Genomic DNA, 27,887 nt, shown 5'->3' on the forward strand with positions numbered 1-27,887 from the left:
ACATAGCTGATTCCCGTATCACCTGAAGGTAAGTTTTATTCCTGGCTGTTATCTCCAGTCTTGAAACATACATTGGCTGAAGAAAGCCACTTCATTGGTGGACCATGCCAGCTCAAAGATGATGGACCCGTTACTGGTGGAATTGCTTGCCTCACTGACTCCTGGGACCTTGGGGCAACAGTAGGGGCATGTTTGGAGGACTCGGTGCAAAGACTTCTTTGCACCTGGGCTGGAAACTCACACTCAGCAAGTCTTTTGCCGGCAGGAAGGTTGCTGTGTTCTGCCAAGCTGGAATAGAGATTTTTTGGAAAAAACTGCTTCCATTTTGTGACTTAAATTACAGTTAATTATGGTAATTTTACTTGGGATGATTGATGAAGGGATCAATGTGATGTGGACATGCTCTCATCGAGGAGAAAAGGCTGATGTTTGTATGCTGGAGATGATATAAAAGGTTTCTGCCTGGTTGTGTTTGAGACTGATATAATTATTATTATTTTTTTTTTTTTTAAGAAACTTTTACCCTTTCATTGTATGAGACCCACTGTTCAAGTTGATAAGTTCTGGGTTTTTCGCTAAATCTCTTCATATTTTCCAGTAGTTCCAGCATTTTCTTTTTTGGACTTTGATTAATTTCTTCAGAAATGCAGACACAGATGGTGTAAGAATAAATCTATAACAATTGTTCTGTCCTTGAGGCATAGTGAGAGAGGGTACAAGTTGAGGGCTAAATGCAGTTCTAGGTTTTCTGTTCCTTCACACATCATGTTACATGACAGTGATGCACCTGTATGTTGCAGGAGAAAAATTGTGCTTCTTAGTTTAGCATAGCAACATTGATTCTTTCAAAGTCTCCACAAAGGACTCAGAGATAGTGGAGATGCATGTTGCAGACCCTGAGGTCTCGGCTCTGTGGCTGACAGTTTGAGCCAGAGTTGGGGGTCTGCTGTTACCAAGTGGCGTTCAAAAGCCCTGTTGGTCTCAAGCTATGAGAGAGGAATAATCAGTAGTCAGGGGAAGTTGTTGTTGGAATGTCTTGGATATTTTTCTGTTTTGTAATTTTGTTCTACACATGTACTGAAGTATTTAGAAAATAGTAAAAATGGCAGATCACTTTGCTCTTGAGGTGCTTGCTGGGTTTAGCGCAATGAAATTCTCATCCTCATTGGAGCATTTTTCTTCGATGGAAAGAAAATTAATGAAACAAACATAAGTATTTAGAAATTTAGTAGTAATAAAGGTTCTGAGTCTAATTGTTAAGTTACTCAAAGATCACACAGAAAACGTGTGAGACTGTTAAATCAAGCTTCCTGTGTGGCTGTTAGTTATTCCTGTTCTGCAAGCCTTTCCTATAGCAGGTAGCAAGCAAATATTCTGCCTTACAAAATGACTTGACCTGACAATTTGAAGCTTCATTTGCTATCAACTTCTTAAGTGTTTCTCAATTAGATATGTAATTTTCTGTTTTGCGGGCTATTTCATCTTGGGTATTTGGGTGGCTGTGGCTGTAACTTATTTCTTTCTGCTAAACATCCTGAGACACCTACGAGATTAGCATGATGGCTGACCTCCTTTATTAGATTTCTTGTCCTCTGATGTGAGGTGGTGAAACAAAATCTTGCCACTCAGTGATTCATGATGGGAGATGTTACAAAGCTCAGCCACTAGCAATGAAATTATACAAGTGATATCCTTGTCCTACATTTCAAAGTACAAAGCACGGTGTAACAACCTGAACAAAATCAATGTGCAGGGAGGCAGACAGCAGACAAACCCCCTAATCTCTAACTGTTGAAGTTGGCAGAGTTGTAAATGAGTGAAAACAGGACCTTGTATTAAAGGCTGCATGATAATTTTTCAACTAAAAGTCTCCATCTGTCCTGTATAATTAGATAAGGTGGCTTTTATCTCTTTAGTGGGAGAAGGGAATGTATTTGTTGTATTTGTTTCTTTGTTGTTTTAAACACTGCTTAGCTGGAATGCTAGCTGGTACTGACCAATCACTCCAGTGCCAAGCATCACAGAATCACAGAATGGCCAGGGTTGGAAGGGACCTCCAGGATTATGAATCTCCAACCCTCCTGCCACATGCAAGGCCACCAACCTCCCCCATTTAATACTAGACCAGGCTGCCCAGGGCCCCATCCAATCTGGCCTTGAACACCTACAGGGATGGGGCATCCACAACCTCTCTGGGCAGCCTATTCCAGCACCTCACCACTCTCTCTGTAAAGAACTTCTCCTAACATCCAACCTAAATCTTCCCTCCCTCAACTTAAAACCATTTCCCCTTGTCCTGCTGTTATCTACCCTCTCAAATTGTTGACCATCTTCGTTGGTCTGGCACAGTAGGAGGGTTTCTGTGTCTGCTAATTGTACCGAGCTGCCTGGAGTAAGTGTGCAGTGTATTACTAACAGTAGGCAGGAGCTAGATAATCAACTTGGTGATTCTTGCATCAAAAGCTCTTTCTCCTGTTGGAATTGTATAAAAGTTGGTTCATTAGTTGAACTGGGAAACTTTTTTCTTTGGTTGATAGGGCAATGAGAGGAGGAGTAGTGGATGTAGTAAACCAAGTGAAAGTGGCTCTTGTGGTTGGGGAGTGAAGTTTGCAATTGTCTTGGACTACAGGCCTCTGCTTGAGAGCTGGGCTGTTTTTAATTTATTTAATACCAATTAAATACACAAAATAAACTACAAAATATTGAGTTGTACTGGAATGTGCCTGGATGACAGTAGGAATTTGTTTAGAAATAAGTCCAGTTGCACACAATATTGTGCAGTGTGAAAGTGAATACTTTTAAGTCTTACCTTGAAAATTCAGCGCTCTGCTTTGAAAACTTGATATTTTTTTTTTTCCAGAAATTGTAGGATGATACCCATTCCTATATATATGTATATATACATAAAAATACATAATTGCATACCTAAACGTGATCTTTTCTGTGTATTGCAGGGTAAAAACCCTTATCACTTCTACACAATTCTTTTTCAGAAACTTCATGCCATGCTACGCTACAGTAACACATCTGTCAGATGCTATACTAAATGTCTCTGGAAATGACTCATGAGGATAAACGTCATTCCAAGTGGGATCTGTGCTTGTGGTACACAGAGGTGTTTTGAAAGATTTTACTCAATATAAAACTAAAAATTCAGTGTGCAGGTGGGGAAAGAATGGGTTCAATATATGTAGAGCTTCTCAAAGTTTTAGGGTCTGTATAGTAGGGGTTTCTACTGCTCATGTCAGTAGCTAAGTGCATAATACCAAAGAGTATGCTCTATTGCTGATGCTTGTGCTTTTCCTGTTCACAAGAATCATGAGGCAACACGCAGTCTTTTTCCCAAGTGTTGTTAACAGGAATGTTTTGCAGATCTTCACAGTGTTTCTTGCAGTGATAAAATGCAGAAAAATGTTCTTTCCCGGGGTAGACAGGAATGCTGTAGAAATTTCTAGTAGACCATTAAAGAATTATTGTCATCGCTCCTTCCAGTTTGCCCATTTTCTTCTGGGTCATAATTGTGTTTAGTGAATAGTAAACACTTTATGTTGTGAGTTTTTCTTTTACTGCCCCTAACTCTCTCGGTGGACAACTGCCAGCTTCATCTGTCCTTGAAGTAAGAATATGTAAGCTTTAAAATGAGCCTGTATATAAGTGTTGTAAAATAAGTTGTTTTCCTTAAAATAAGAAATACAAAAGCTCATAGAATTGTGTGGGGAAAAAAGAGTAATAGTGATAAAGTTATTTTAAAGGACAACAAAATTGTTATTGCCTGAAACCCAAACATTGCCACAGTGACAATGTGAAACTTAATCTGACTTGACTGAATTTAGTTTCCGATCTTCAGAGAAGAGCAAGGAGGAACAAATGTACTTTCAAGATGCTTTAAGTGTCTCTTATGAATGAGCCTTAAATTAATACAATTGTTAGCAAAGAATGAATAAGTTAGCATCATCATTTTAATTTAGTTTAGACAATGAAGTAATGCTGATTCTGTCATTTCTTCGCTGATTTCTTCTCTGCTTTCTGAACATAAGAAGAAAAATGTTCTTAATTTAAAAAAGAGGGAGGAGGAAACTATATACATCAGTTTTAGTTCATACTTGAATATACTAACAGTGACCCATATTTTCACTGTCTTTCCCCAGTGCTGGTTTGCATGGCTTGAGGAACATGTGCACCTCTGTTCTCTTTTTGTCTCAAAGGTAGATCCAATGTCCTTACCTCTTCTTAGGTAGAATTTCAGACTCCCTTGAGTCTTAGCTCTAGGCTACAGTGCCTCTTGTATAATTCCCTCTTAGCCGTTGGGTTGGGGTAAGTTCTTGCACTTCGATTCTTTTCTTAAGAAGTCTGTGACCAGTCATGTATGTAATGTCATCTTATACAGATATAAGTACAGGGGGGAAAAAAAGTAGATGGCTGAAGGTATTTTTAAAGTCTGTGGTCTGCAAGCTTTTTCTTCCAAAGTGGTCTTGTTTCATACACTGTATGTATCTTTGTCAACGTAGCTCTTAAGAGCTTCCCTGAAACTACTTGCTGGATGTTGTGTTGAGGGACATGGTTTAGTGGGAGCTATTGGTAATAGGCGAACGGTTGGACTGGATGATCTTTTAGGTGTTTTCCAACCTTGGTGATTCTATGATTCTATGATTCTACTTTGTCTTTTCTTCCTCCTGCAAAGTCACTTTGATATTGCTATAGAAATACTGACTATCTTATACTCACAGGTCTCTAACGTCCAGCAGCAAATCTTATGATCTCTTAATGCTTACCATCAAGTCATAGATCATCAATAATTCAAGTTGGAAGGAACTTCATGAAGTCAGCTATTCCTACTTCTTACTCATGGTCCAACTTATATTGAGCCAATCAGCAAACCATCCTTCTTACTAATTAACTTAAGGGAAGAATGCACTGCATTTGATGAATGTTTTATAAAGCACAATCTCCATATACTTTGAAGAGATTTATTAAAAATTTTTCTACTCCTCCTTTGTTACATGGACTACTTTCTTTCCTCCTTTTTCTTCCTTTTCAAGCAGTCCTTTACCCATTCTTGAGTGATCAATTTCTGTGATGGATTATTTTGTCTGCAGGACTGGAAAGACATGCTTTTGCCTAATCGTTTTTATTAAGTTGCAGGCAGCTGGAACTATGGCTGTCTTTTCCTACCAGTGTTGAAATGCAGGAAAGGTAATGGGAGATGCACTGTGAAGTGAAAAATGTTAGTTTCTCTCTTGTTTTCTTTGCTGGGCTTTAGGTACCTTCTGAAAGTGTATTTGGGAGAATTGCATTTGGTAGTCTATGCTGCAGTGTGTGTAAATGCCTATAAGATATGCTTGCAGTACTACAGGTTGAAGGAGGTGCCCTTCTCTAGTTGCTGAAGTTAAGTGCTGCCTGCCACAGGACATCTGGCAGCCCAGTATGAAGGTAGATTTACTTTAAGTGAAAATTACCTACCAATTTCTTAACTTTTATGTGAGGAAGCTGGCCTGATATCTTTTAGTACATCTGTTTCCAAGTAGATAGTGGAAAGAAATCCTTTATGAGCACTAAAACTTGTTTGTGCTTCAGAAGAAATCAAGCAAGATGTTTGATGTTTTTAGTATTTCAATTACTAGACAAAGTGAAGTTGCAAGTACTCATTGTAAAGAAACTGCTTCCACAGAAGCCTAAATAGAACTCTCTTTATCATCTGTGCCATTGAAGTGATGCTTGTCAGTAAATTAGTTTTAACAGATTCAGCATATGGTTAGCTAAGCTAAAGTGAAAATTATCTATATACGTTGCATTCTGTGAAGCCTTATAATAAAGCAAACGGTGACCAATAATAGCTAATTGTTGAAGTTGGAAAAGACTTCCAACTGGTCCAACTTGCCAGCCCATCCCCACCATACCCTCAGTGCCATGTCCACATAGTTCTTGAACAGCCCCAGGGATGATAACTTTGCCACCTTCCTGTGCAACATATTTGACAGGGTACCCATGGAGCAGTTCCTTTCATGAGTCAACCAGGTTGAGTTCCCTTAGGAAAAGGAAACATCAAATGCCATGGTAATTCAGGTACCTACTCTAAATCAGAGGTAGGTAGAGAGGGGAGCTAAAGCTTTGTGAGAGTTGTAGACCTATATCTGATTTGGAAAGGTGCAGATAGGCTGATTAATTGGGCAAAAATTGCCCTCACACTTTCCTTTTTCTCAGTCTGCCTTTTTGCTTCACTGAGTTGACAGTCTTATAGCAGGGTTTAGAGCATCTTTGCAACCTTCCAATGTATGTAAATGAAACTTTAAGATTTGCAGAAGGCAATAAATCTTGTGTCCATTTGCCTTGCAAAATTTCTTACCCACAGTTGGTGAGTGGGAGAGTGTATTTGTTACTGGCAGAGCCTGTCAGATCTATAATACACAATTGTTTTAAAGAAAGTGATGTTATAATCTAACTTTCTAGAATGTTTCCCAGTAATAAGTTTTAAAACAAATGCACTTACTTTAGATTGAAGATTTTGCCAAGCTCAGTTTTCAAGGCTGGAAGTTGGCAGAGTTGTAGCTGTTATTAGATATACTGAAGGTATAATGCACAGTTCTTTCAGTTACTGAAACTTATTTCTCCTGATCCATTTATGTGGAAAATTTTGATCTGCCCTTTTGTTCTACCTTTCTTAACTGTATGTTGTCTTTGATGTTAATAATAAAAAAAAAATCCAGAAAGTTGTATTTTTATATATATATTTATTATTTTTATATTCAACATCAATTTTGGGAATATATGGTGCTCCTTGTTTTCAGAATGAGCTGTTATTCTTCCCTCCTACCTCACACCTCCAGTACGTATGACTTCTGAGTAAGCTTCCATTTCTGCTTTCTCTTCTTTGAAGTTGGCAACCTTGCCCATGCTTCATCCTATGCATATGTACATAGTTACAGTGAGTGTGTGCTGAAGAAGCTCTTTACCATAACTTCATCCAAGGGAAATTATTACAGATGGCACATAACTCCAAGGAATCCAGTGGACAGCCTATTTTGTTTTGCTAACAGTTACAAACAAATACTACTGTTAATTTGAAATCAGTGAGTGTAGGTTGCCATATGGCTGTCTCCCAGCCCTTGCTAAAGATACCTTTGATATGGAAGGAGTTGTAGTGGCTGCAGAGGGAGAGAAATTTGTTCACATCATGGTTTTGAGGGTCTGCACTCAGGGTAGTAGAGAACAGAGAATGTTAATTGCATTTCCTCTTCACAGGTGGTTTCTTTGAGTTACAGCTGTTGTGCATAAGGACTAAGTGATAGCCCCTTAATGAAATGAGCTCTTGTAGTAAGATTTTGATAGGAGAACGTTACTAGGACTGTTAAGGTTTTGAGGAGATTTTGTTTTTTGTTTTATATAGTGCTTGAAAGTTACTGGTTATCTCTTAAAAGAAATGCCATGTGCAGGTTGGAATGGGAGGTATTTTTTCAGAAAAACTATATAGTCATGCTCTAAATCAAATTCAGGTATGTCTCTTTGTGCAGATGAGATTTTTCTGTTGGTTCTCAGCTACATGGGAAAGTAAAACAGATGTTTAAACTCAGAAGGATGCCTTCATTTCTCTCACTGATTGCTTAAACCATTACCTGACACTGGACATTAAACACCGGAATCCCACCTCTCTTTAAGAGAGATGTTATAGCAGCAATGACAATTAAATCACCCAATGCAGGTGGTAATCCAAATGTGACTCTTTGTGCCTGAACTAATGCTCTCCTGACCAGATTAGCACTCAGACTAATGCTGTTTAAGGTTCTTTCTTGACAGTCTTTGCTGAAATTATGTAGAAATAGAAGCTCCAAACAGGAGACTAATTCTCAGCAACTTTTAGTAGGAATTAAATTCCCAATTTATGTTTATGCCTTTGAAAATTTCCCATCCAAGCTTAAAAGAAAAGTGCAGTGTTTATGGATAAGATTTTTTTTTTAATTACTGGATCTAATTAAGAAACAAGATAAATCACTGAAATTGAACTTCTTGTAAAATAATGAAAAGGATAATTAGCAATCAAATAGATGACTGTCATTCTGGTAGTCAGAAGTAAAACACAGTTGGAAGAATTTTCCTGTCCTTTGTATTCAATTGAAAGGAAAAAGTAGTTAATGGGAGTCAAATGTGATTTTACTGTTTCTTTGCCCTCCCCTCCAATAATGGGTGTCATGTATAAGTGTTGAAGCCATAGTTATATTTGCGAGAAATACAGGAATCTTTTGTCATCTATACTCCGTATGTTGAGGCTTGAAACCCGTTCTGGATTGAAGATGGTTAAAACTGAAGGTGCCACTGTGATGCTACTGGCAAATATATGCATATACTTACAAGCATACGTATGTATTTAGATGAGAAAAATTAAGAATGTGTGCATTTTCTAGTCTTTCACATCCAAACCAACTTGCGAGACTGTAATTTTGCCTCTTAGGTCTGTATATGGAAATTGCTGGGCAGAGCCTCAGAATCTGAAACACATCCTTGATTTTATGTAAGTAATTGCATGAGTAAAGTTATGCAAAGCCATGGCAGATATAAGCTACAGTTAGGAGGTGTGATCACAGCTTCTCCAAATAAGTAAAAGCAGATTTAACCTAGCTGGTGTAGGAACCAAGAGTGTAGTCTGTAGATTTCAGCAGTAATGGCACTGACTGGTCCTGCATTTTGAGTACTTGGCCACCAAGATGTGAGTGTCCGTGCACCTAGACTGCAGGCACATTACTTGCTTTGCTGCAAGCATGTTGCATCTGTTTCTGGTGTAGTGAAGGATTGCAACCCATGTGTAGTGTTTTCTTTATTGTAGAATGGTAGTGGTCTCATCCTAGAGGTTGCAAACCTTACTGCTGTTCTTTAGCTAAGCACGGTGGCTGGATGTGAAATCTACTCCTGTTTGAGTTCCAGTTTCGAGTCCTCGATCAGTGCTTATCAGCATCAAATTCCTCTTCACAATTAGATAATCACCTGAAACGCTTCACAGAGTGGACTGCTGTTTGTTTTTGTACCCAAGCGACGATTGAGAATCATAGAATGGCCTGGGTTGAATGTCTGATTACTTCCTGGGGTTGATTCTAGGGGATGTAAATTGGAACTCTTAGCACCTGAATTTATCGAAAAAGTATTTTCTTGAGTTGAGACTTGTGTTAGTGTTTTATATGTGAAGTCAAGGACTGCATATGTGCAGACTGGAGAGCTGAGCTGTATTATTAAACGTGTCAGTTTTAGAGGAGTTTGTTTAACCAGATTAAATCTTTTACGTGAATGCTTTTTCTTCCCCGTGGAATTACATAAAACCAAAAGAGTTTTCTTGTTTCTGGGCAAGGTTATTCATATAATTTTTAAATGTAGTGTAGCTAATCTACTTGAATTCCACATGTGTAGTTAACTTGGATTAATTTATCTGAATGTCTCCAACTGGACAAATTACCCTTAGTGACTCAGGTCTATTTACTGCTAGCACTGATTCTCGAATGGCTGAGTGACAGCACTGAGGGAAAGTAGTGTTTCTTCTGTACTCCGTACCAGTTCCTGTCTGTGGAAGTTAACCACTTGAAAATGAGTTACCCTTTACTTTCTTGCAGCTGTCAATTCTGCCTTTAAAGTGGTGCTCAGCTGAAAATACCAAATTTACTCCCATGCTCCTTGACCTCTCTTCGTATGCTTACTTGGGGTAAAAATGAGTGGTGAAAGGCTGGATGAAAGATAAAAAGTAAAAAACAAATCAAAAACAAAAAAACCTCCAAAGTAAGTGCACCTTAGCCATCTTCCTAATATACTTAGTACACGTGCAGGCACAAGCTTTAAAAATAAGTGTGAGAATGAGGGAGTCTTTGAAGAACAGAAGGAAACAAAATCGTGGTTAATATACTTTTAGAAGTTTGATTTGCATCCCACATTGCCTCATTTCTTTGGGTCCAAAGGCCTCCTGTATGGTAGGGGGGGAAACAGCACAGTCTTCTTTTTGTAAATGCTGCTTTTCTTTTTTAAATTATATCTGTCTTTCAGGATGGACTTCTACAGTATTCTAAACTAGAATTTTATGATGATGTCAAGAGCTCTGTGTGTGTGTATGTGTATGTGAGAGAAAGAGAGAGAGAGAGCAGGAGAGAGGAGAGAAGAGGATTTAAAGAAGTGGCTTTATTGGTAAACATCAGAAAAGTCTAGTTTTTAGAGAGAGGGGAAAAAATTGCAGCTACTTCAGCATTTGCATCTTATAAGTTTTTGCCAGATTAACCCTTGGAAGGCTGTGCTTTAGAAGGGGGGGTGGGGCGGGGGCACAAGTGTTAGAGGCTTTATTTAAAATTTCTGTTTATTTCAATCTTTTCAAGAGGTGAAGACGCATTGGTTCATCAATGCTTCTCTGTAGTTTTGTGTCTTAAACTGGAAGTTGGTTTTACACTAAAATAAATATATTCTTTCTCTTCATTTTACTGAGATCTAAATAGAAACGTAGAATCAGACTTCCATAAAGTTATAAAGCCATGTATACTAAGTTTTCTGAAATACAATTGACGAGATGTTGAAAGCCTGCAGTGATGAGTGTTGGTTGTGTGGAACTGACAAGGAGCCACAAATAGTGGCAGTAAAGTGTAATTGGCACTGTCCTTTCTGTGCTTCATTTGCAGTGCTTTTTTTTTTTTTTTGATAGCATAAAATAACTTTTTACCCTATTTCTTTTTTCGCTTCAGATTGTGATCTCCCTCGCTTAACTTTCTGTTCTTCAAAGGTTTTATTAGGGCTAGAACTTTAATGTGGCACATACTGTGTTTGTTTGTTTCTTTTAGTTGATGATCTTAGTTGGTTCAAATATCTCAGCAAAGACCTGGGAGTAGTTTTTCAGCTGCAGCTGTGGAGGAAGGAAGAGAAAGTATTGAGAATTGTTTAATCTTCAAAGCAAATTTCTAGAGTTGGAATTTATTTTCTCCACTACAGCTTTTTTTAACAACTATTTGGGCAGCTTAAGGGAGATGCTGCTTTAACCTGCACCTGTAGTGCTGGTTATTAAAAGGAAGACTTCAGCAGTGATTGCCATAAACAAGCAACGGTCTGAGACGTGACATTGGGATTTGTAATCTTGGAGCATATACCTGCTACTGCAAATTAGGTGTAGAATGTGTTAAAGCCTTGTTGTACTCAAAGCACTGGGCATGTTTCAATTTTGCTCTTCATGAGATTAATGATGGAAATGTATTTTCTTGAACTACTGAATTAATTACATGCTGACTGTACACTGATTTGCTGTAGCAGATACTGTTCTTCGAGCTGTTTCTTGGTGTGAGCTCCAGACTAGGTTAGCTAAGGGTGCTACTGCAAGGTAACTCAGTGCATTGATAAGGTCTACCCTGTGTGCACTCCTGGTGGAATTTACCATCTCTGTTTTTGTGTTCTTCAAATCACTGCATTCCTCATTCCTGTTTCTTCTTGCTTACATGTGTAGCAATATTGGAATTAGCCTCGCTAAGTCAGAAAAGAGGCATGGATTTCATTCAGACATGTGTAGATGTTCTTATCTAGCTTTAGTGAAATATTTGAAATGTCCTCTAGAAGTCTAGAATTAGTGTTGAAAGAATGATAGGAGAGAGAATTTCTGTGTCTTTTAGAATAGTTTCATAGTTGAATCAAAAATAGCCCTGAGATCCCCTGTTTTTATACTGAGAAGTCACCTTAGGTAAACTGTAATAAAGAGTTTCTCTGAACCTTTCTGTTGAGGTAGAGGCTCCTGTGTAAAACAAAATCCCATTTTAAGCAGTGCTGTGCTGTGTGCCAATTACCTTATTTTTAGTCTCAGTTTTTCTGAAAATAGAAAGGGAAGGAGGGGGAGAATAGAAAAAACAGCGACAGGACAAAGGTTGCTTCTCAGCTTCTACTATGATCAGTCTGTGGACAGATGGTCACTGTGCTCTGAGATGCAAATGAAACATTAATCAAAACCTGCTGTGACTGTGTTCTGACTTGCTTCTTTCAATTCAACTTCCAAATAGTGTTTAGTTACTGTATTGTTGCAGCCACAGACTGCTCTGGAGCACTCGGTTCACTACTAGTCTTTTAACTGTGATACACAGTTTGAAACCTGCTAATCATGGCAGTCAAAAGTCCTGATTGAAATCTGTGTGCTGTCCCTCTACAACCAGGTGGCAAAAACATTTCTGGTTCTTGCCCAGTGAAGTTCATGACCTACTAAAATGGAAAGTCAGACCAAGAATCAGGAGAAAGGTAATATGGTCTCATATGGATGGGAAACTGAAAACAATTGTGATTTGTCTGAGTTGTGTAGGTCTTGACCCAGAGTTACAGGTAGAACTCAGATCTCAGGAGTCACAGCCCTTTGCTTTTCCCGTCAGTATTTCTAATCTTAATTTTTCAGTTAAGAACATTAACGAGGAGTTTCTGTGCTGCTGAAAGTTGCACTGTAGTGGCAAACACCGTGGAAGATCAAAGTAGAGAATGAAGTGCCATTTTAGAGCTCTTTTCATTGCTTGATCATCATAGAAATTTCTGTGCATCAGTGCCCAAAGATGTGCTTATTCACTCACCTGGTCAAGCAGGCTGTTCTGTAATTGTCGTTGTCCTAACTACTAGATCAAACATAGTGATTTAAACCTTTTAATGTTAAATTTGAAGTTCGTTTCACCTTTATTCATCAGTAATCCATCCTGATTGATTACACATTTGAGTGTTTTAAAGCCATGTACTCTCTGTATAAATACTACCCATTAGAAAATGCTTTAAAAGTTCTGAATTATGTTTGTTACCATAGCAATACTCAGTTAAAGATTCATAGAATGGCTTTTTATTTTCTTCCTGCCATAGGGGAATTTGCAAGGGAGATTCAAAATCTATTTCAAATACAGAAGATTCAGTAGAACTGTGTGCATTAGAGATTGTGGGAAGAAAGACAAGGAAGAACAGTCCAAAGTTTAAATTCTTTTCTGGAATGCTGAAAGAGGCTATAATGATGGGGAGGCTTAAAGCTTGTGGTTGCATCTTGTGTGTTTTAGGGGGGCTTTGTCTCAAAGCTGAAACTGATACATAGAAGCATCTGCAGAAGAAGACAGCTTCTTTTGTTTGTTCCCACCTAAAATACCATGAGTATTTGTAGTTCTTCCTTTGATCCTTGTGAACTCCAAGTGGTGCCACACTTCTTGGGACTGTGAAAGCAGAAGGGCAGAAACTAAACCCAGCTCTAAAATGTCAATCATTAATAATATCAGCTGCCCTCATAAATTTCTCAGTCAATATTGAAATTGAAATACTGAATATTGAAACTTGTTGGAGTGTCGGAAATTTAAGCCACAGAGAACAACTGAAACCCCACATAAGGCTGAATTTTGAGTAGCTTGAATCAAGCTTAATCTGAATTCTTTCCTCAACTTCAAGACTTAGTAGAGAGTCTTAGAGAACTTTGTTTCAAGTGTACTTCTACTCATTTGCTGAATGTGTCTAGAGCTGGCTGGTCATAGAACATTGAACATTGGGCAAAAAAATGTCTTGCTTAACTGTGTGTGACGTGCCATATTTTGTTATTGAATGGTTAATTTGGCAAGTGTAGGAATATTGAAGCCTCATTGCAAATTCCTATTTCTTCTGCGGGGGATTCCTGAAGTCTTAAAGACCAGTTTGAATTTCATGTGGTCTTACAGCAGCTGTTGTTTCTGCATACCCAGTGAACTGTAGGAGTGTAATGAAGCGTGAACAATATTGGATTTATGGGGAAATAGCAAATAAAGGCCAGTATTTTGTCTGTACCAGTTGATTAAAGAAATGCGAAATAGTGTAAATAGGATACTGTATGTTCTTTATGGGAAGAGGTAAAACTTCAACAAATTCTACCTTAAACCAATCTTGCTCCTGTTCCAGCAGTATTTTTTTTTTTTTTTTTTTTGCCTCTTTAATTGAAAGTGGAAACTCTTCTAATAGAAGGGGAAAAAATTACTGTTTATTCAAAAGGTTAATGGGGGCTGGGAGAATGTATTAAATATTACACTTCATGGAACTTCCTTAGCTGCTATCAGAAACCATGTGCAAACTGAGAAATGAGATTCCTTGCAGCAAACTCTTGTGTCAGTTATAAAATCAAAAGGTGGCTAAAAAAGCCAAAGAATATTTAAATAGATTCTTCTTATTTGCATCTGGGGTTTGGAGCTGTTATGGTTCAGTTCTTCAAGCTCTTAAAGCTCTTGTGACTTGGAAAAACAAATATCAGGCAACTTATAGTAATTGCAAGAGCTGCAACACTGAGATAACAAAATATTCAGAGTGCAGTTCCTCTTCACTTAGACTGTAGTTCTGCTAACACTTAAACCATGCATTCCCTTCAGTAAAGCAAGTAATATCATAAACAATAGGCTAGAACTGGTCATGAAGTTAAGCATTTGAAAACTTTGCTAGGTTCAAAGTGTCAGTTATCTAGCCTTTGATTTCAAGTACTTGTGGATATTTCATTGAGCTAACACCAATTTAGTGTGCTCTGAACTGATGGAAGACCTACTGGAATATAGGAAAATATGGGAGATCTGAACCTCAGTTTATTTCTAAGAAGTACTCAAATGTTAAACATTAAGAATTCAAGAGTTTGCAACTCTAAGGTGAATAATAAATAATTCAAAGTACAGACAAAGTCAGAAAATGTCTGCAAAAGTGATAGAAATGAGTTTTTCTTCTACTAATTCTAGAACAAATTTGTTCAACTTGGAAGTTACTCATTGTAAAATAAAGGAAAACTTCCATGGTAGAATGTGAAAGCTCAAGTTATGTCCTTGCTCGTTTGTATATAACTAAATATTCTTTCCATTTCCTAAGTTTGTCAATTGGAACCACAACTTCCATCCTAATATAAAGTCTCTCTGGATAATTCCAGGCTGCAGGAATGAAGTCGTATTTATCAGTTTTTCTCTGCCTTGAGCAAGAATCTGTTCTGCCTCAAAATAATTATTCCCACCACCTGAGTCTGCAGTTGTAATTCTTAATACAAGGCAGCATAGACTTTCATTGAAGACAGAAGCAAAGAAGGCAATTCAGTATCTCTGCCTTCTCAGCAGCCCCTGTTACTAGAACACCCCCTTCACTTAGTAGAGGAGCCACATTCTCCCTAGTCTTTCTTTTACTGTTAACATACTTTAAAAAGTCTTTTTTGTTATCCTTTATCACCTTTGCCAGATTCAATTCCAGGTGGGCTTTAGCCTTCCTCGTTGCATCCCTGCAGGCCCTGACAACATTTCTGTATCCTTCCTGAGTGGTCAGGCCATTTTTCCACTTTACATGGGCCGCCTTCTTCCCTTTGAGTTTGTGCGCAAGCTCTTTGCTCATGCACACACATCGTCTTCCATCCTTTCCTGATTTCTTGCTCACAGGGACACACTGATCCTGAGCTTGGAGGAAGAGCTGTTTAAACGCCGACCAGCTCTCACAGGCCCCCTTACCTTCTAACACCAAGCCCACGGGAAGGTTCCAAGTAGGTCCCAGAAGAGATCAAAGTTGGCTCTGCTAAAATCCAGAGTAGCAATCCTACTTTTTGCTTTGCTTCTTCCTCTCAAGATCTTGAACTCCACCCTCTCGTGGTCACTACAACCCAAGTTGCCTCTGACCTTTACTTCCTTGACAAGCCCTTCCTTATTAGTGAGAACAGGGATCATGACGCTACTTCCAGTTGCTTCTGGAAGGCCTCATCAACCTCCTCCTCCTGATCGGCAGCCTGTAGTACACCCCCACAACCATGTCACCCATACTAGCCTGCCCCTTGATTCTTATCCTCAAACTCTCCACTGCTACACCAGTGTCTCCCAGGTGGAGTTCAATGCATTCTAGCTGCTCTCTCACATAAAGAGCAACTCCACCACTCCGCCTCGCCAGCCGATCTTTCCTAAAAAGCACATAGGTGTCCATGATAGCATTCCAGTCATGCGAGCTGTCCCACCACGTCTCCATGATGGCATTGAGATTGTGGCCGTGTGACTGCACGCAGATCTCCAGCTCTTCCTGTTTATTTCCCATACTGCACGCATTAGTGTACAGGCACTTTAAGTGAACCAGCATCCCCCTGCCCCTCTCCATCCCTTCGAACTCCACCCTTATCACCTATCAAGCTCTGTTTTGAGCCTCCAACTACCTGCTCAACCCCAGTGGCCCTCATTTAGTTCCCTTCCCCCTTCTTTCCTAGTTTAAACACCTTTCAATGGTGTTTAAACTGTCCCACCAGTTCCTGGGCTAGGATCCTTTTACCCCTTGCAGACAGGTGAGTTCCATCTGCAGCTGTCATGTCAGATGCTGAGTAAATTGCCCCATGGTATGTGTATTTACATATAGTAGTTTGGAATATGTAGCTTCTTTGACTGCAGCTCAATTGTTGAAAAATGTTTTGTTACTGAAGTAGAGAAAATAAAACTTGCTGTAACATCCATACAAAATTTGTGCTGCTTCTGCTGGCATATTTAACAACTACAAATTTTAGAGCATTATCATAGAAACAGGTATACGTTTACTGTTCTGTGTTTGAAATAATTGTTTTGCTGAAGTATGAATGAAAAAATATATAAAAGCAAAGTGAATTAATTTCAATTTTTACTGCATGTGCTGGGGAGAAAAAAAAACTTCAAAAGGAAAAGAAAAAGATTGGTGAGAGAAATAACCACTTGTATTTCAGCTTTTAAAGCTGTTTTGTGAATAGTGTTTCTGAAAATCTTGTTTGTTCTTATTATTAGAGTTTCTTTGTAGCATCCCTGTAGATAATAGGTAAGTATGGCAAGGAGCTCTGACCTATTTGCCTGCAAATGCAATTGACTGAAGCTCAGCTTCCGTGCTGACTAAATTGCCAGCAATTTTGGATGTAACTTGGTCAGTCAGATTGGGCAAATCGTCTCTGTCTTGTGAAGTATAATGTACCAAACTCTTAAAATGCAACCTTTATTTTCCATTCACAGAAGTTTTGCAGATATAAGGAACTTGAAGCAAGAAGGAAGGCAATATTCAGTTTCAGGCTTAAGCTGGTTTTAATATTGTGGCTACTGTTAGAGTGATAGCACTGCAGAGCAAATTGTTTCTGTGTTGTACCGTAGAGGGCAAAGGACATGAACCTTTGCATTTCTCCATGGTTTGTGTTGCTCTTTTCTGAGGTGGAATGCCCAGATTTATATTTCCTATTTGAGTTGAATCTGAACCATATATATTGAGATAGCACCAGTGTGGCATACTTTTGTCTGTTAAGGAGATGTGTGTAATGGGAGCTGAACAGTCAGATTCTTTCAACTAAAGGAGTGAGCTGAGAGTGTCTTCAGCATACTGGACATCGTGGAGTTGCTGGATGAGAGGGCTCCTTTTTTTTTTTTTTTTTTGGAACTTTTCATACACAGAATGATCAAAAAGCTCCATCAATCCTGTGGCCTTTTGCAGTTTTTCCTTTGGTCTGAAGTGAATTTACTTCTGAAGCTCAGGTGCAAAACTAAGTATCAGTATTTATGCAACTTGACCTGCCAAAATAAGTTACTTAAATATATATATATATGTATATATTTAAATTAAGTACTGAGAGCACAAACCATGAGTCATATCTTGTAGTATCATAATTTGCTTTTAATTGTTTATTAAAGTATTGCATTTTATTTTTTTCAATTTTAGAACTCTTATGGGACACATGAGTCACTTGTGATGATATGTTCAGAGATATGTTCAGATATGCATCTAAAAACTAAGATTGTGCATTAGTTAATTGGTTGAGATTTATATCTATATGAGAATAACAAATATTTTGAGAATTTCAGTAAAATTGTCATTTCATTAATTTGTCTTAAGCATCTTCCTCCGCTTACCCATCATTCTCATGTGTCTCTCCAGCCATGCTTCAGGCTCCCCACTGTATATATGTTGCATATCATTTCTGTGTATCTGATTTGTAAATCTGATTGGTCTACAGAGTCATGGTAGAGAAGGATGAGGAAGAAAAATTGATAATGTACGTGTAAAGCAAAAACTGAATACATCCCATCCAGATTTAATCGTGTTAACTCCCATCTTGGAGAACCAAATGCCTTTGCGGACAACCTTAATTTCTAGGTAAAAAGGCCATGCCACATGACAGGCCAGTTGTCAGCTATCCTGTGTAGGAGGTTGGGTCAATTAGCAACTATCCCAGAGGGAGCGCATTTTGTTTTGCAGAGGAATGCTGTCTGAGGCAGTAGGAGGATAACTTTCTGTAGGATAGATGAAAAGATCTCAAGTGGTCAGCAAGGCTATAAAAAATGTTAAAGGGGTTGGTTTTGTTTCCTCAGTGTTAGGTATGAAAGCATGTATCTTTCCAATTGTGAAAGGTATTTGTCCCTAGTCTTAAATTGTAGACCTGATGTTCTGCTCTTCCTGGCTGATAAACCTTGAAAAGCTGGCACTGTAAGGGACTGTGCTGAATTCAGTGGTTCTTAACATACCTGTAACTAGAAATCCACTCTGATATTTCCTCTCTTGCTTGGATCAGCAACCATTCTGTGTTTCCTTAGGGCGTTATGTTGCTGTAGCCTCCTTATTGCGTCTCTTGCCACTGACAGACATGCTAGGCCTCCTGAGACTTCTCGGCTGTACTCAGAGACACTTGGGTTAACTTCAGAAGTCTGAATATTTCTGCTTGCAGCTGTTTAGCTTTGAACGTAGAGTAACTAATTATTGAGTGTCGTCTTATTAGTGTTTTTCTGTTATGTAGGAGCCTGACTGTAACTGGAGTTGCTCAAAAACTTGGTGCACCGAGAGTTGTGACTAATTAGATCAGCTCCTGTAGTAGCCAGGCACCACTTACCATTTAATGGCAGTGTGTTTCAGTTTTCATATTTTGACCTTTGATGATTCAAGACCTGAAGAAGGAACTTACTCTGAGGCTCAAAGATCTCTTTCTACAGCTCTTTTTCTATGAAACTCAGTTGTTCATAGGTGTTTTTTGGTTTTTTTTTTTTTTGCTTTTGTTTAATCACCTAAACCCATTCCTGTATCCCAGCCTAAAGCAACTACTGTAGCTGTGGTAGAAGATAGATGGATCATTGCGTATTGGTTCTTGCACGTTTATTTCTTACGCTTTTTTACTTGGTGGGAGAAGAAAATGCATGTTGGGAAGCTTATTTCCCAACTTTATTGTCATGTCCTGTTCTCTCCTATTTTATGCAGCAACTATACTCTTCCCTTCTCCATCATTCCCAAGGGAAAGTTTGTGGTTGAGTAATTACGCCTGTGAGCGTATGCTAGTAGGGCAGCTCCATCCATGTTTTTTAGTATCCTCGCCTTTGAAGAAGTTAAATAGCAGCATTCCCGTCTCCTGAGAATGTGTCCTGGAGAATGCACGTTATTTCTGTGTTACCAGAATGCTGCAGTATGCTCAGGAGCTCCCTTGGTAAGACAGTTGCAGTCTGATTCTCCCATTGTAACTCTTAATTATTTTTGGTTTTGGATAGAATGGGAAAGAGGAAAATTTTTTAGCTTGTTCACTGTTAACAAACAAAAGAAAAACACAGTGTGAGGAGGGATAAAGATGATTAGGGAAATGAGTATGTGTGCAGCTAGGGCTTTCCTAAAAAGTTGGAGAAATGGGCAAAATCTAAATTTTATCTTATGCCTGGACGATTTTCTATTCGGAAAAGTGTACTTAGATTGAAACTGATTGCACAAAACTACATGGTTCTGGATAACAAGGTGCAAAAATAATTGGCTGAGCTATATAAGGTTCTCTTTACTTAACTTGGTCTTTGGTTATAATAATATGGCAAGATTTGCTTGGTACATTCATTCTATCATGGATTTCTGGGGTAACCTTTCATTTCCCTATTACGTTATGATTTTTATTTTAACCTTGGGAGAAGTAGCTATCTCTAGGAAGTTGTGCTGCTTGAATAGCTGCAAAGCTAAATGGTACAGAGCTAGTAAAGGAGACTGTTATGCAGAACAGTGACATAGCTTAGCTATATCTTCCAGTGAGAAGCAGAATTATGTTGGGAAAAAAAATTGCGGACAAGAAAAGGACTTGTCAGCGCTCATAAAATGGTAATCAACATATTCAGTGAAGTGGGATGTAAACCACTGCAGGATGTGCCCATAGCACTTCACTTTGCATTTGATAATTTGCAAAACGGAGCTTACTTATCATCAATTCTGTCATACTGCATTTAGCAGGAGAGAGAAATTTGACTTTCTCTTATGGATTGAGTTTCCCTGCCAGATACCAGATCTAGGAGTCCTACTTTACTTTCAGGGGGATTTTCTGATATGCTCTTAATTTGTTTGAAACCATACAGTCAATTACTACTATTGCTGTTTATTAGATCTGCTGTTTGTGCTTTTAATGAGGACAGTCAATATATTTCATTTTATACACATCTAGCACATTATCCAAATTCTTTTATAGTGGAGATTGATTTTTAACAAAAAAAAAAGCCAGTCAGGGATTTCTTGTTACTGTCAGTTTATCTGGTAATATGTTGTGATATTTAAGTTTATGCTGTACTAGTTTATGAAGTCCCTAATCGTTAGATTTGTAAATGCTACTGAATCTCTTATAGCATTAGCAGTAATGGATGAGCTAAGGAGGAAAGGAGAACATTGCTCTCTGTTTTTGCTTTTCCATACATTTTTTCAGGAAAACAAGATTTGTTCTTCATTGTTTGTTCTTGGGTGACAGTTTTTAAAATGTTTGTTATGTAAGTCTTAATAAAAAACATACTTGTTTTCCACAGTCAAAAAGAAGAGTAGAAAGCTCTGTGTATTTTCATTTTTTCTATGGGTAACCAAGACATGGCAGATGTTGGCATTAAGTTAATGCTTGTTGAGATCTGTTTATATATATATATATATATAAAAAAAGGACTAAAAATCATGGAAAAATTGAAAATATATTTTTCTCATGGTCTGTAAGCTTTCACTGATCTTTAGCTTGTTTCTGTATAATGAAGGTCTTCATATTTCATATTTGCTATGGAGTAGCATTTCATCGTCTGAGTAGTTTGCATGAGATGACATGAATTTCTAAGTAAAAAATAGGTATATAATAATTGGGGTTAAAAGCAGTTTTCTCTCATTCCGTGAAGCGTAAGTACAGGCCAGTCCAAATGCAGTCAGTAGCCTGATATAGAACTGGTTTTAAGAGCATAGTTTCACCTTCTTTAACAGTACAGTGCTGCAGAAACTAGCTAAATTATCTGATCTGTAGGTTGTACACCAGGAAATTAAGTACAGAAGTGAACTTTTCAGCATACGCTGGATAGTGAAATCTGAGTAAAGGAGTGAAAAATCCAAAGGATGAGAAAGAAAAACACCCTTAGGGTGAACATCCAGTATAGCTTAACCTGTTATGTTGTTAAATGCTCTGTATAATAGGCAGGATCTTAGTTTTTAAGATTCTGTTTTCAACACCAGTAGGCAGGCAAGGGAATACATGTGATATACTCAAAAGAGAAGTTTCTGCCTTGTTGGTGGGTCTGTTTTTATGTGGCTTAGAGCAGTTTGATCCAACTTGCAGCTCATGGGCCAGACTTGGACTGTATGATGCTTCCCTTCATCCTTCTACATCTTCTTCAGGGATGATGGATAGCAGCTCTTCAGCACTTGAAAGCCAAACATCTCTCTTCATATGTGGGCTCCACTAGGAGACAGATGTGCTGCCACAGCAGCACTGTATAAGAAGGTGCTGAAATAGTTACTGCAGATTGGGAAGAGGTGGCTTGGCAAAGCTGTGCGCGCTTAGCGTGCTGCAGGCCTTTTTCTTCAAGCTATACTGCAGCTTCCTCATTTTGAATAATTCTCAAATCTATTTAAAATAAAGGAAGTTGCTGTCTTGCCTGTTGTGTCGTTGTTTTTAGAACAATTTTGATGAAAGCTCGTAGGATATGTTGCATTGTTTTTAACCTGGATCACTAAATATGGAATATGTTAGCAGTGTTGTATTCCTCATTGACAGTACTCCTCCCTGGACAGATAATGTGAATAGGAAACTTAAGCCTGTACACAGTACATCCTGTCTTCCTGGTTACCTTCTTTGAACTGCTTCAAATTAGTTCACATGTTGCTGGGGTGTCTGCTACAGGGTATTTGGATGACAGTGTGAAAGAAATAAGACTTTTCTGTACTGGTACTTTCTAAACTGCGAAAGATATTTTGGGAGCACAGAAGAAAGTTGTTACACTGATTTTTATATAGAATTTCTCCCGTGTTGTGGGATCCTTTGAGTAATTATCTTGATAAATAGGGCACCGTTTTTTTTTATTTGCCAGCTGTAGAGGTCTGAAGACTATACGATTAGTGTATAAAGCTATTATGTAAATCTTCTTTGGCCCAGTTTATGTTAATGCTCTACTTATGGCATGCCTGGTGGGGTGAGGATGCATGTTTGCTCCTTAGTCAAGTAGTTTGTTGCTCTTGTGTTGCTAGAATAGGCGAGCTGGTCAGGTGGGTTTGTAAATACTTAAGTAATCATTTTAGTTTGTCATGTACACGATACAAATGACTCATTCCTTCTGTGTTTCTAGCACTGACATGAGACGGTTCTGAAAATAGCACGTATTCAGAAATAGGACACCTCCCACCCCCATTAGCTATGAAATCAAGGTAATGTAGCTATCTGATTTTAAAACAAAAAGCAAGAGGGTATTTCAGCCCTCAGAGCAATTTGGAATTGCATTCTGAGATAAGCAATCAAGTTTATATCCCCTTCCTTGGACGGTAGGCCAAATTACTAGCCTTCATCTAGGAGGTAAAGGGAAAATAAAGAAATAAGGATGGCTAAGGCACAGTGCCAAGAAGACTGATAGTAGATGGGAGAGGGCTTTTTTCTTCATTTCTGAAGAAGTTTCAAGGTCTTGCAATATAATCTGAGAGTTTCTGAAAGGGGAAAAAGAAGATTGAAAGAAGTCTGGAGGGCAGTATAGCTGATAGCAGGTGAGTTTGAAAGTTATTCTGTTCTAGTGTTTTGGTTTTTTTGTTTGTTTGTTTTTTTGTATAGAATACTCATGTTGTGAGTAAGAATTCCTCGATTACAAGGCTGAGAATGCGTGAGAGTTGTATCTTACACTTTGTCATGGAAATTCTGAATTCTTACTGTGCTTAACCATGGCTCACAATCTGGAGACGGGGAGAGAAATAAGAGAGAATCCAGTACAAGAAAGAAACTGAGAGGGGAAGAATAACAGGCAAATAGGAGTCCCGTACCAGGATTGGAATTAAGCCAAGCAGTAGTACAGGCTGGGAGTAGGTGGGGTAGGGGTAGGAAGTTGCTTTGCAGAATGAGACTTGCAGGGTGCAATTTGAAAAGATCAGTCGACTGTTTGGTCTTGAAGCAAAGTTGGCCAGTAGTGTATTGGGGTGTATTAGCAAGACTGCAGTCAGCAGGTTGAAGTAAATGACTGCTCCCCTCTGTTTGATGCCTGTGAGTCCACATGTACAGTATGGTACCAAGTTTTGGGTGCTCTAGCACAAGAAAGCTGTACTTACACAGTGGAAGGCCAGCAAGTGGCTAGGAGGGAGAAGGATAACTTTCATGTGAATTTAGAGGAATTTTTTATATAAATAGCTAAATATGCATATTAAGACAGCTTATGACAACTACTTTGTTGACTGTCTATGTACCCAGATTCTCTAACAGTATTTGTGTGATAGCTTTTTCCTTTTTCATTTGTGGGTGAAATACCTCATACCGACTACATTTTTTGCATAGGAAAATAATGTGTATTTTGACTTTCTCAGCAGCTGGAACAAAGTAAATACCTGCATTGTGCTAGCTTGGTCATATGTCACAGCACTGAATTAACCTGTTCAGTTTGCAACTTGCAGAAGCAACAGCTGCTTTCTGAATCACTGAAGTTTGTGTTACTGTTTTCCTCTTATCTTCATTGTTGTGACAAAAATGAACAAAATCTGTTACAAGCCAGTGATGTAAAGATATAGTTTTATTAGGAAAATATGCAGCAATTATAAAAGCTGCACAGCTACTTAGCTGACCTTCTTAGTTGCCTCTTCGCATTTTTTACAAAGTTTCCACAGTCCAGTTTTCAGGTTGAAGAGTGTGCTGGTTTCACAAGTTCTTAAACTTTTCTTTTTTAGGATTAGTTCAGTGATTCCCACTGGTAATTGAGCTTGTTCCTATTTATAGGATATCCTTCAACACACAGTCAGTGCTCAAGTTTGTCACCAATACTGAAGAGCAGATCTCTTTTTAAAGAAAGTCAAAGCACATAGTGCAGTTCTGTAACTCATAATGAGAGGATGAAAAAGGGAAAACAAAAACACCATGCAAAAGTTATTGGGTGATGAATAAAGGTAATCTGCATCTGGTCTGAAACTGAATAAATGCTCTGCTGTTATTTTCAGTAAAGATGATAATGTAGTGTGTGTAAGGAAGGCAGAATAGCTCTTGGGAAGGGGTATATATAGAAATGAAAATTACCATTTCTGAGGTGGAAACAAACCTCCAAGAGCTTAATGCTTTGAAACTGAACAGACCTGATAATCCCTAGTTTTGAATATAGAAGTAACCAGCACGCTATAAATTCACCTGTTAGAACTTTTTTTTGAATATACCAAATTTGAGATTGTTTTATATGGTTGTATGTGTCCCTGTAAAAATGAGGCAGAAACATCGGGTCAAGTGAAAACCTGTTGGTCTGATCTCTTTAGAGCAAAATTTAAAGGAAGGTATTCTTAGTGGCATGGAGGTAGACAGCAAATGAGAAGGTAAACTCATAATGCTTTTCAAAGGGAGATTGTACTACACAAACCTACTATCTAACATCTACAATTATTTTTTTTATTAAAGATAAAGGTCTGATTTATCTCGATTTCAGTAAAACATCTAACATACTGTTATATGGGGTATTGCTGGGCAAGATAAAACAAAATAGAATTTAAAATAAGAAATGTGATCTGGGCAAGAAATCAGCTGCACTGGGTCAGTAAGGAAATCTGAAGATAACGATGGATAGCAAGGAGAACACTGATGGAGTACCTCAATTATCAGATTTGAAAATGTTGTTAATGGTTAATTGGCACCAAAAATAAAAAAAAAAAGTTGATGGTAACATGAAGCACTGGAGTACTATATAGTAACACTGGATAGCAGATGAAGGTACACAGTATGAAACAAGAGATTGTACCCAGAAAATGTAATTGTAATACTCTTTTGTATGTAGGAAATGTTACTACTAGAAAATGACCAAGGAATGAAAAGACCTGGGTATGACTCAATTGCAAGATGATTATGGACTGTGATATATTCCTAAAGGAGTACTAGTATGATATAAAACAAACAAACAAACAAAAAAACCCCAAAACATTGGGAAGGGTACATTTGCAAAGTAGGGAAATACTGAACCCGTTATTTATCTGTAGTGTAAATATTTGTATATGATGCAATTTATCTATAACTGTAAATAACCTTTTTTAAAAAGGGGAATATGATTTGGAAAAGAGCTGTTACTTTGGCTTGCCTGGTTACTGCAGTAGAGGCAGAAGAATGCCATGCTTCTCTCTGTGCGTGTGTTGTGGAGACGATTGGCACAGCACAGAGAGAAGCGCTTACACACATTAAAAGGAAATACATCACCACCTTTGAGATCTGAAACATATTGCCTCCAATACTTTATTGGACTGCTATGAGATAGAAATATTGGATCTTTACCATCAAATGAACACATTATTTTTGGAAGACTCAAGATAATTTTCTTCAGTTATGAAGACTGTTGCTTTGTGTTGCTCCTTGGTGAATTGGTGTGTTTTCCTAGAATGGGCAACGATTGCTGCTCTTAGACAATAGGAAGTTTCTCATCCTCTTACTGAAGAAATACCTTTACATCTCTATCTGGCTGGCGTTGTATCTTTGTAAAAAAGATATTAAGAGCTTTATGTGGAAAGCTGAGTTATTAAATTTGATCTGATTAGGCCCATTTTTGTAAGGGAAATGTCATTGTCTGAGAAGGTATGAGGCAGTCTGTTTTAAAACCTAAGCTGTAAGCAGAACCAGAAAAGTTCTTGAATTCCTGCTTCCTGTTTTAATTTGGCATTCATTCAGGGAAGTGAGAACACCAGATTCCACTTTCATAATGATATTCCTCATCTAGTTGCTTTTCAGACTGCTGTCTAATACTTCTTCATAGATCTTCAGTTTTATATCAGTAAAGAACTGTCATAATTCTAACTAAATTTCTCCCTCTTTTTCAAACGGTTCAGTTTTCAATCTCTTTGTATGTCAAAGCACTATTTCTTTTGCTAAACTACAGTGCTCAATAACAAGCTGAGCATGAAATCTAAATGTAAAACAGGTTGTGTCATAAACAGCTGAACTAATGAGGACTGATTTTCTATTGAAATTGTATCCTGTTCTCTTAATTTACCTTACTACATAACTTCTTAGATGTTTCTCCTAGCACCTACTTACTTGTCTGGAGAATTAGCAGACAGAGTGGCTGCTACAAGCTTATTCACATGCTAAACTCTTGGATAAAGATTGAGGTGTAATTACCATACTTCACTGGGAGCACTGGCTTAGTTCCTCTTCCTCTACTTGGTTGTTGATTTCCTCTAAACGAGCAAGAATTTCATCTATGGAAACTGCTGATGCTCTGTCAAATTTAGATGAAATTAGCTAGAAGTTACAAATGATACAAACTTAGAGATACAAACATTCCTTTTCATGGGAAATAAAGCTAAGACCTGTAGAGGAAGGAGATCTGTGGTCTCTTCAGTTCTCGATTGTACTTAATAGTAATGGTGAAATCCTTTATGTTTCTTCATCACAAATAATTTATAAAATACAGCTCTGAAAAATCTCATGAGGGGAAAAAAGGTGATGTAGAAAGCTGTGTGTTGCAGGAGAGATGAGTTCTGATTATGTCTTTCCATCTCGATCTGCTTAAAAGTGGAGCTTTCGTTTTGTCTGTGCTAGATATTTGCAGACAAAAATAAATCATTTCTTTGGAGACAGTCAGGTATCCAGCAATGTGATTATTTGAATGTTATTGCAGATGATAGAAGTAAAGGCCAGACCAACTTGTTGATATTCCTAGACAACTGGAAGAAAAAAAAAAAAAAAAAAGAGAGAAAAGCAAAACTGTGGAAATTTATGATGTGCTTGATTTTTCCTCAGTTTGATTTAAATAGTCTGAATGTTTTGTTACTTATATTGTTAATATGTAAAACTAGTTTGACCGATTCCACTGGATCTACTATGTGTTTGAAGAAAAGTATGATAAGAGTCAGGTAATATATTAAGATTCCAGTCTACTGGATCTCAACTTGCCGATATAGCATTCCCTCAGCTAATTGAATGACAAAATTGGATGGAAGAGGACAAATTTTGAGATAATTGGGCTCAAAAGGTTTGCTTTCTCTTCCCCACTCCCCCCAAAATGTATAAGCTGTTGATGTTCTCATAAAAGTACTTACGATACATGGAATATGTAATGTTATCTCCTGTTCCTAAAAATACACTGAGTATTTATAATGTCAGATCATTTATTGACATAAAGGTGAATATAGAGGAGTTAAACAGGTTTTATTTAGCATGAATGCAACCTGTACATATACAGAATATGAGATGCATTTTGTATCATCTCTGTGATTAAAAGAAGGTCCAGAGAGAACATTGGTTTGTTACTTGATGAGAATGGTCACCTTGCAAACAGGGACAGATAGAGACTTTTAATGCCTTCTTTGCTTCTGTCTTCAACACTGACAAAGGGTTCCAGGATCCCAGATGTCCTGAGTTGAAGAGTTGTGAGTACAGTAACAATCAACTCCCAGCCAACCCCAAACTTGTGTGGGATTTGCTGCCCCACCTGGATGTATAATTCTGTGGGGGACTGATGGGATTCATTTCAGGAGAGTCAAGAGAGTTGGCTGTTGTCATTGCAAGACCTCTCTCAATTATTTTT

At 38.0% G+C, this 27,887-nt stretch overlaps 1 protein-coding gene across 2 annotated transcripts in view; it reads left to right on the forward strand.

The window, feature by feature from the left end:
• Nucleotides 1-27,887, forward strand: part of LARGE1 (LARGE xylosyl- and glucuronyltransferase 1) — a 277,571-nt gene that overhangs the window by 20,288 nt on the left and 229,396 nt on the right. The window contains exon 1 of one of the 2 annotated variants that reach the window (XM_042889481.1): nt 22,599-22,902. The exons of the other annotated variant lie outside the window; for it this stretch is intronic. The gene's annotated coding sequence lies outside the window, so the exon portion shown is untranslated. Of the gene's footprint in view, nt 1-22,598; nt 22,903-27,887 lie in introns of those variants that run through there. 2 annotated transcript variants of the gene reach the window in all.

Source organism: Lagopus leucura, unplaced genomic scaffold (genome assembly GCF_019238085.1).
Source record: "Lagopus leucura isolate 7727_CA_CO unplaced genomic scaffold, USGS_WTPT01 Super-Scaffold_100159, whole genome shotgun sequence".
In the NCBI taxonomy this organism is placed as follows: domain Eukaryota; kingdom Metazoa; phylum Chordata; class Aves; order Galliformes; family Phasianidae; genus Lagopus; species Lagopus leucura.